Raw genomic sequence first — 8,848 nt, forward strand, 5'->3', positions numbered from 1 at the left:
TTATGAGGGGGTGTGCGTTTAAGTATTTATAATTACATTTTATTTTAGATTTAGTTTCTGTTGTTTTTTTGGAGCAAATTTTTTTTAGTTTTTTTTTTTTTTTTTTTAACACTAGGTCCTCAGAATGTCAAACTAATTTTCTCTCTCAATCCTCTGTTAGTTTCAGATGACAAGCTTTTAAAAGCACAGCTCTGTTAGTTTTAGGGAACCTTAAGCCTCATTGTCTTGGGGCCTTCCTGTCCCTTGCTATACTGTTGTTGTTGTTGTATCCCAGGGTGTTCTAAATCTCTGATTTCCACCCCGCTGAGTGGTTGTCTTCCATGTATTTTATTTAGAGATAAGGCCAAGCCTTTGAGTTTGAATGAAGCATGGCTAACTGAGCTTAGTTCGTTGGGAAGTATATCTGGATCATCCTGATGTCCCAAAGGAAGGAGAAAACGGCCAGACACTATTTCGGCCTCTGTCAAAAAACCCATCATTTTCCCCATGATGCTATGGGTGAAATTCAAGCTTCTCCTCTTCGTTTCCATGGATTCATGTAATTGACACAATGCCAGGCATTGTGCTGTGAGCTTGGTAGCTTCTGACCTAGATTCTGCCTGTCACAGATACCAATACATGCAACGGAGACCGCCAATCCTGTCCGCACAAATTATCTGTGGCTATTACGCTCATGAACACTATAGATCAGAGCTCTGGTGGCCGTGAATTGTGCTTCATATTCACTCTGAGTAAATAGAGAATCATAAGAATGAGTAACACAAAGGTACTGCTCACTTAAAAACAGGATCCAAAGCAAGACATTCTAACCAAGGCTTTTACATTGGAACCATAAAATAGTTTCACCGCCAGGAAGGATGCATTATAGAACAAAATGCTGCCTTTAATTGGTGGGTTCTTTTTTCTTTTTCTTTTGAAACACAACTTTGGAGCATGTTTTAATTTAAGTTACAGCCCCTGAAAAATCTTCTCAGTTATAAAATTATCAGCAAGTGACACATGAGTTAAATAATAATGCAAGCTTGTCAAATTAGCTATTTAATAATAATAAATGAATGCACTTTTTTCCAGCTTGAAATAGGTATTCTTCATTACTGAATTTCTTTTATATCGCTATACCGAGACATGAAAACAGTCCCCCTCCACTTAATTTCTTATTAATCTATGGGTTTCTGCCCCAATAAAGTGAAGCTATCAATTAAACCAAGAAACTGCCTTCCTCAGGTTTTACTAATCACAGGCCTTGAGGGAAAGACAGGCAGAGTTCCTGTTGCTTCTATCTGCAATCACTCAAGCCACTTTTGGAGAACTTTCCTCAATGCATGGCTCAACTTTTTGGAACACTGGAGAGCATTCAGGAAAAGAGAGCAAGTGATAAATAGTTTGGAAATGAAGATCAAAAAGAAAGCATTAGGAGAACCGGGAATGTTTAGTCTAGAGAGAAGGAGAATGAGTAGAGATGTATTTTTCCTTACTGTCATAAACAGGACAAAAGCAATTCTTCTTTTTCACAAAGGGTAAGGAAATAAGAACAAGTGAAAATAAGCATAAGCAAAGAATTTGACTTTTTTTTTTTTTTTTGAGACGGAGTTTCACTCTTGTTATCCAGGCTGGAGTGCAATGGCACAATCTTGGCTCACCGCAACCTCCACCTCCTGGGTTCAAGCAGTTCTCCTTCCTCAGCCTCCCGAGTAGCTGGGATTACAGGCATGAGCCACCATGCCCGGCCTGATTTTTAATTAATATAATATCTTCCTTTAAAAAATAATGGAATGCTTAGGAACTTGGGAAATCATCCTGGAATAGCTTCAGAATGCTATTCTGCAGGTCAATCTAAAGATGAAGATATAGCGATATCTATCAAGGGGAGTGGAGAATTACTGTCATCCATATAACACAGAGTCAAGAATACTTTGCATGGATAATTGCAGTAATGACAGTGTTTACTTCTAACTTTAACATTCATCACACATTGATCAAATGCCTTTTCAGGCCGGACACTGAAGCATTCATGATCACAAGCACAGTGTGCTCACCACATGGGTACTTTCTAAGTGCCTTACACACAAGTCCTCGCCACGGCCATCTGAAGTAGACGCCATTCTTTCCCTACTTTTGCAAATAAGGATACTGAGGCCGAAAAGAGTTTAATTATTTGCCCAAAGTCGCACATTGAGGTTACAAATAAAAGAGCCAGGATTTGAACCTGTGTCCTCTGAGAAGCAAACACCAAGACGAGATGAGAGGTGCATGAGCTTTATTGGGAGCCACACCCATGGAGGATAAAGGGAGCAGAAACAGGAGGAGGGGGCAGGAGAAGGCTTCAGACTGAGATGCAGGTGTGAAGTCTGTGAAAGGAGAGATGGAAGAGAGGACTGGGTAGGAAGAGCCTCAGATGACTTCACAGATCTGAGAACGTCTTGACCAGGCCCATGGATGGGGAATCTGGTGAATGGTGGAAACTTGCATCAAGCAAGAATGCTCTAGTTTAGAACCCTCACATTGTTCACTTCTTGGCTGGGAGCAGCCTAGAAGTTTGGGTTGCCGTGAATGCTCCGGTGAGGGGCAAAGCAGCATTTGGGGGCTCGGCCTCTGTAGTAGGTTCTTGTGAAGGGAGGTCTGAGTGGGGCAACACAGAACCCAAGATATCTGGCACAAAACCAGGCTCTTAATCACTCTGGTGGGCTTTTTTTTTTTGTGGGCCACATCCTTTAAGGGTGTGTAGTGAGGGATGCAACCCTGTGCTTATGAAAGGTCTAGGTAGTAAAAGGGGATGCTTCATTACAAAGCTCTACGGGGCCCTGTTCACATAGCGCACAGTGTCTGCAGTGCCCACTGAGTCCAGCAAGTGGTGACCGGCAGTGAAGAGCTGGATCATCTTCCAATCCAAACATACTTGTGAGTTTTGCTCTGGGACACCTTCATCACATAAACTCTCATCAAACTTCTCAGCCAATTTTTAAATATTTATGCAGCACTTACTAAATACAAAGTGCTGTCCTAAGTGCAGTGGGAAATACCGTATTAAGACCTAAAAACCTCAACCCTTCCCTCCAGTGGTTTATCCAGTAGGGAAGATATCACTCCTATAAATAACCAGAGACATTTGAGGACAAGAAAATTACCACATCGGGTACAGATATGGTGCTGAGGAAGTTTAGAGATTACAGGGCCTACTTCCTCTTGGAAAGATTGGGAAAGATTTCATAAAGGAAAAAAGCAATGATATAGGTTCCTCAAATGCATATATGGTGCCTGGGAGAAGCAATATTTAATGCAATGGGAAGAAGAAACATAAGGCTGTCACTGATGTAGGAAGCCAAACGTTAAATGACAATGTCATGATTATCATACGTATAAGAAATCTCTCTTTTAAAAGTTCAGACCCCAAGGGAGCTAGAAATCTATTCATCTGTTTTAGTAAATGCAGAAACAAAGAGATTTACTTTCTATCTGTAGTGATTTTTTAGGGCCGTTATAACAAAGTACTACAGAAAGAGTGGCTTAAGGCAACAGAAACTTGCTGGGTGCAGTGGCTCATGCCTGTAATCCTAGCACTTTCAGAGGCCAAGGCTGGTAGATCACTTGAGGTCAGGAGTTCAAGACCAGCCTGGCCAACATGGTGAAACCCCTTCTCTAGTAAAAAATACAAAAATGAGCTGGCATGGTGGCGGGCCCTTATAATCCCAGCTACTCGGGAGGCTGAGGCAGGACAATCCCTTGATCCCGGGAGGAGGTTGCAGTGAGCCAAGATCATGCCACTGCACTCCAGCCTGGGTGAGAGTGAGACTCTATCTCCAAAAAAACCCAGAAACTTATTGTCTCACATGCTGGAGGCTGGAAATCCAAGATCAAGATGTTGGCAGGGCCATGTTCCTCTAAAGCCTACAGGGAATGACCTTTCTCTGCCTCTTACAGTTTCTGGGTAGTCTCAGATGTTCCTTGACTTGTAGAAGTGTCTCTCCAATCTTTGCCCACATCTCGATAATGATGTTTTTGTGTGTCTCTATCTCCATGTGGCCATGTTCCTTCTGTGTATTTGTCTATTTGTAAGGACACCAGACCTGTTGGATTAAGGACTCACCCTAATCCAGTGTGACCTAATTCTAACTAACAACAACTGCACTGTGCCTATGTATTTATTTATTTATTTACTTATTTTTGAGATGGAGTTTCACTCGTGGCCCAGGCTGAAGTGCAATGACACGATCTCAGCTCACTGCAACCTCCACCTCCTGGGTTCAAGCAATTCTCCTGTCTCAGCCTCCCAAGTAGCTGGGATTACAGATGCCCACCACCACACCTGGCTAACTTTTTTGTTTGTATTTTTAGTAGAGATGGGGTTTCACCATGTTGGCCAGGCTGGTCTCAAACTCCTGACCTCAGGTGATCCACCCACCTCAGCCTCCCAGAGTGCTGGGATTACAAGTGTGAGCCATGGTGCCCAGACACTGTGCCTATTTCTGAATAGGATCCCATTCTGTGGTTCAGGGGCTTAGGACTTCAACATACCTTTTTGGGGTCTGACCCATAACCTTATCCTATTAAACTCTGGCACCATTCTTTGCTGTTTTATGAAATTAATTTTGCATGAGCCACAGTTTGTTCCTTGGAGTTCCTAGGTACTGAGATCCCTGCAATGAAAACAGGCTTAAAGCCCTTCATCTTCATATCACTAAATTAGTGTACACCTCTATACACTACAATATTGAGACTTCTGAACAAAGTTTTAGAAAAATAAAAATAGTTTTCAGACATTTGACAAAAACAGACATCATCATTGCTTCTTGGTCTTCCCGAATCAGTCCAGACTCACACTCAAACACTCTGTGATCGTTTGCTATAGTTTCAGAGCACATTCTTCATGTAGAAATTTCCAAGGTAAGAGTTGAGGTGCTGTTTCAGGTCATAAGAATCTGTCCTGTCTTTCCTGAGAAACAGAAATAACAAGATGTCCTTTCCTACTCCAGGCAGATGGGGGATACTAGGAATAAGGTCTAGATGCAACTTGGGACCGGCCAATAAACTTGTCTAAAGATGAAGTTACCCACTTTTGACAGATTGTTATTTCCCAACGATTGCCACAGAAAAGCACATCCCATCCCACCTGCTCTGTTTATAATGTGAGGCTGGCACTCCTCCATTGAGAAGTGGGAGTTTAAATCCCCCCTCTTGAATATGGGCAGGGTTTAGTGACTAGCTGCTAATCAACAGAATGTCCTGGAAAGAAAGCTAGGTGACTTGCAAGGCAAGGTCATAAAAGCTGATATGGTTTCTGCCTCATTTTTCTGTCTCCCTTTTCCTCCCACTCCTTCTCCCTGCCCATCTCCCTCTGTTCTCCCCACTCCTCTTTTTCTCTGTCTCTCCCTATCTCTCTCCCAACGCACTCACCTTTGGAGCTCAGGCACAAGTAGAGGCCACACATGGGTATGTGAGCCAACTCCAACTACCTTCTTGGCCATCAGCCAGTGTCAGGCTCCCAACAAAGACATGAAGGAGCCTTCAGATTATTCCAGCTGAGCGCCTCGACATTAGGAAGCAGAGATAAGCTGTCCACTTTGTGTTCTGTGTACATTCCTGTCCACAGAATCCATGGACTTAATAAGTGGTTGCTTTAGGCTACCACGTTTTGGAGTAACTATTACGTAGCCATAGTCACTGGAATATCATATATCCAGCAAAACAACAAGCTGTGAAGCTAGTTTCTTAGGTGTCATATTTGCTGATGTTTCTAGAATGTTCTCCTGACATCTGAGAAAGATAAGCTTTTAGAAGCAAAGGGGAAGGAGCAATAAGGCTTAAATGACCTTAAAACCTAAGAAGTTTCAGGCTGTCAACATGAAAAAGCATTTCGTACAGATGCCTCTCCCCACAGGGTCCCATGGCCTGGCTACTGCTTCTTAATCCGTGGTGGTCCAGGCAAGTGCTTAATGCCCTTGAAATGAATTAATATCAGTTTCATCACAGGTAACCACATGCAGAATATTTATTAATCATCTTTACAAAGAGTGTAACTTGCTAAAAACGTGACTCTAATTTGGGGGATTTTAAACTTGTTGGGGTAGCTAACATACTCTGTCTTCCTGTTAAGAAAAAGTGTTCTTTTTCGTTCCCTTCCTCCTTTCTTCCATTTCCACCCCATCCTCCTTAGTTCCTTTTATTTATTTATTTATTTATTTTTTGAGTGGTTTCTATCTGCATACAAAAAGCAAAGATAAGTGAACAAAAGCTAAGGGGGAAGGAATGAACTTATTTTCTATTAAAGTTGGTGTTAACGTGTTTTTGAGTTTATAAATCACGTATTTGTGGACCTTAGAATTTGCCTCCTTTTCTACCTGGGTGTTACTGAACTTTTCAGTTGAAATAACACATTCATCCCAACCTCTCATCTGAAATGTATAAAACCTCCTAATTAAGTGCAATGATGCATTAACATGGAATTCAACAGTTCCTTTTAAATCATGATCTCGACATCTACAAGGTCACCACCACTAATGCACTGTAGAATGATAAATTTTTAAAAGTGAATGAGAACTCAGAGCTTATCTAATTAACCCCTTTATTTTACTAGCCACCAAAGTGAAGTTATTTGCCCAAGATGAGAAGTTTGAAGCTGTCTTTAAACTCTGTATCTACCTAGTTCTCATCATCTTATGCATCAGTCTTTGGGAAGCTCATGGAGACAAATGCCTTGTTAGAAAGTTTGAGTTCAGCTCTTAAGATTGAGAACAGTGACAATCTGATGGTAGTGGTGGAAGGTTGGAGGGAGACCAGAGATAGGAAGGAAAATATAACAGTCTGACTACTTACCATTTCCATAGTAGTAATAGTAGTAGTAGTGTCTAATCCTGGAATTCATTTCAACATCATAGTTATGCTTTAAGAAAATGCCACATTTAATATTCACTGTACCCGAACTGTAGCAAAAATGTGCGATTTTCTGTGCCTTCTTTAGATGTTGTACAATACACTTTTCTGTTTTTTTTTTAACTTTTATTTTAGGTTCAGGGATACATGAAACGGTGTGTTACACAAGTAAACTCGTATCACAGGGGGTTGTTGTACAGATTATTTCATCACCCAGGAATTAAGCCCAGTACCCACTAGTTATCTTTTCTGCTCCTCTCCCTCCTCTCACCCTCCACCCTCAGTAGGCCGCAGTGTCTGTTGTTTCCTTCTTTGTGTTCATAAGTTCTTGTCATTTAGCTCCCATTTATAAGTAAGAACATGCAGTATCTGGTTTTCCATTCCTACATGAGTTTGCTGAGGACAATGGCCTCCAGCTCCATCCATGTTCCCACAAAAGACACGATCTCATTCTTTTTCATGGCTGCATAGTAATCCACGGTGTATATGTACCACATTTTCTTTATCGAATCTGTCATTCATGGGCGTTTAGGTTGATTCCATGTCTTTGCTATTGTGAATGGTGCTGCAAAGAACATTTGCCTGCGTGTGTCTTTATGGTAGAATGATTTCGATTCCTCTGGCTGGATAGTCAGTAATAGGATTTCTGGGTCAAATGGTAGTTTTGCTTTCAGCTCTTTGAGGAATTGCTATACTGATTTCCACAAGGATTGAACTAATTTACACTCCCACCAAAAGTGTTCCCATTTCTCTGCAACCTCGCCAGCATCTATTTTTTGACTTTTTAGTAAGAGCCATTCTGACTGGTAGAAGATGGTGTCTCGTTGTGGTTTTGATTCGCATTTCTCTAATCATCGGTGATATTGAGGCTTGTTTCATATACTCATTGGCCACATTTTCTTTTCTATGTTTTCCTGGTGTCTCAATGGGATCTTCCCAGATCCAAGTTCCTCTCTTCGTGTAGTGAAATACTGATTTTAAAAATACACTATTAATTTGTCAGAAGTTGTTCTGTAATTTTTCTAAAAATATAATACATTTTGTTGATTTTTTTTCTTTTGTGTGTGTGGGTTTTTTTTGTTTCTTCAACTGAGTTTATATTTAATCAGTCTCTAAACTTGGAGCCATTTCATTCAAGGAAAAAAAAATTTATTTTCAGGCATTTCCCAAGGTGAGTGAGGGTCTAAGTATAGGGAATGGCATCCTCTTGTATTTCGGATTACACTTTGAAAAAGCATTAGCAACTTTTAGATCTCATCTCTTCTTGCTTATGAGCTACTACAAATAAGTAGGAGAAACAGATATGGTATCTGTGAAGCTTTGAATATGAAAGTTAAAGATTCTTCTTTACATCACTGCTATGTGATTTTAGAAATTTTAGAAGATAAATTGTAGCACTTTGATTCAGATTTTATATTTTTATTACAAAAGTCAAAAGATGTGTCTTAGAATACAAGTGTCAGACTTGGATGTTTCCTACATTTGAGAACTCCTGCTTTCATTTGGGTAGTGTAATCAACTCTGTTATTGAGGGCTGGCTCCACTTCTGTAATTACACAACTTCCTGTATCATCAGCCCCACTAGGTCATTCTTTTCAGCATGCTCATATGCTTCACTGTCTCTCATCTTTAAACAGAACATACAAACAAACCAAATCCCTCCTTTGACCCTACATCTTCTTCTAACTGCTGCCTCATTTCTCTACTCCCTTTTCTAGCAAAATTCTCAACAAAGTCACTCACGGTCTCTGGGTCCACTTCCTTACCTACTGTGGCGGGGTTTTGGTCCCCAGAACTCTTTTTAAAATATTCTTGTCCACATCCCACAGAATTGCCACATTGTCAAGTCCAATTGCCCTCTCCAAGCCTTCCTGTTACCAACCCCTTCAGTATCTCTCCACACAGCTGATAACCTCCTTTATTGAAACCTCTTGCTTCTTTTCATTTGTATTCATCTGATTTTCCTCATGCCTCTCTGGAA

The sequence above is a fragment of the Symphalangus syndactylus genome, chromosome 23 (assembly GCF_028878055.3).
Source record: "Symphalangus syndactylus isolate Jambi chromosome 23, NHGRI_mSymSyn1-v2.1_pri, whole genome shotgun sequence".
Classification (NCBI taxonomy): domain Eukaryota; kingdom Metazoa; phylum Chordata; class Mammalia; order Primates; family Hylobatidae; genus Symphalangus; species Symphalangus syndactylus.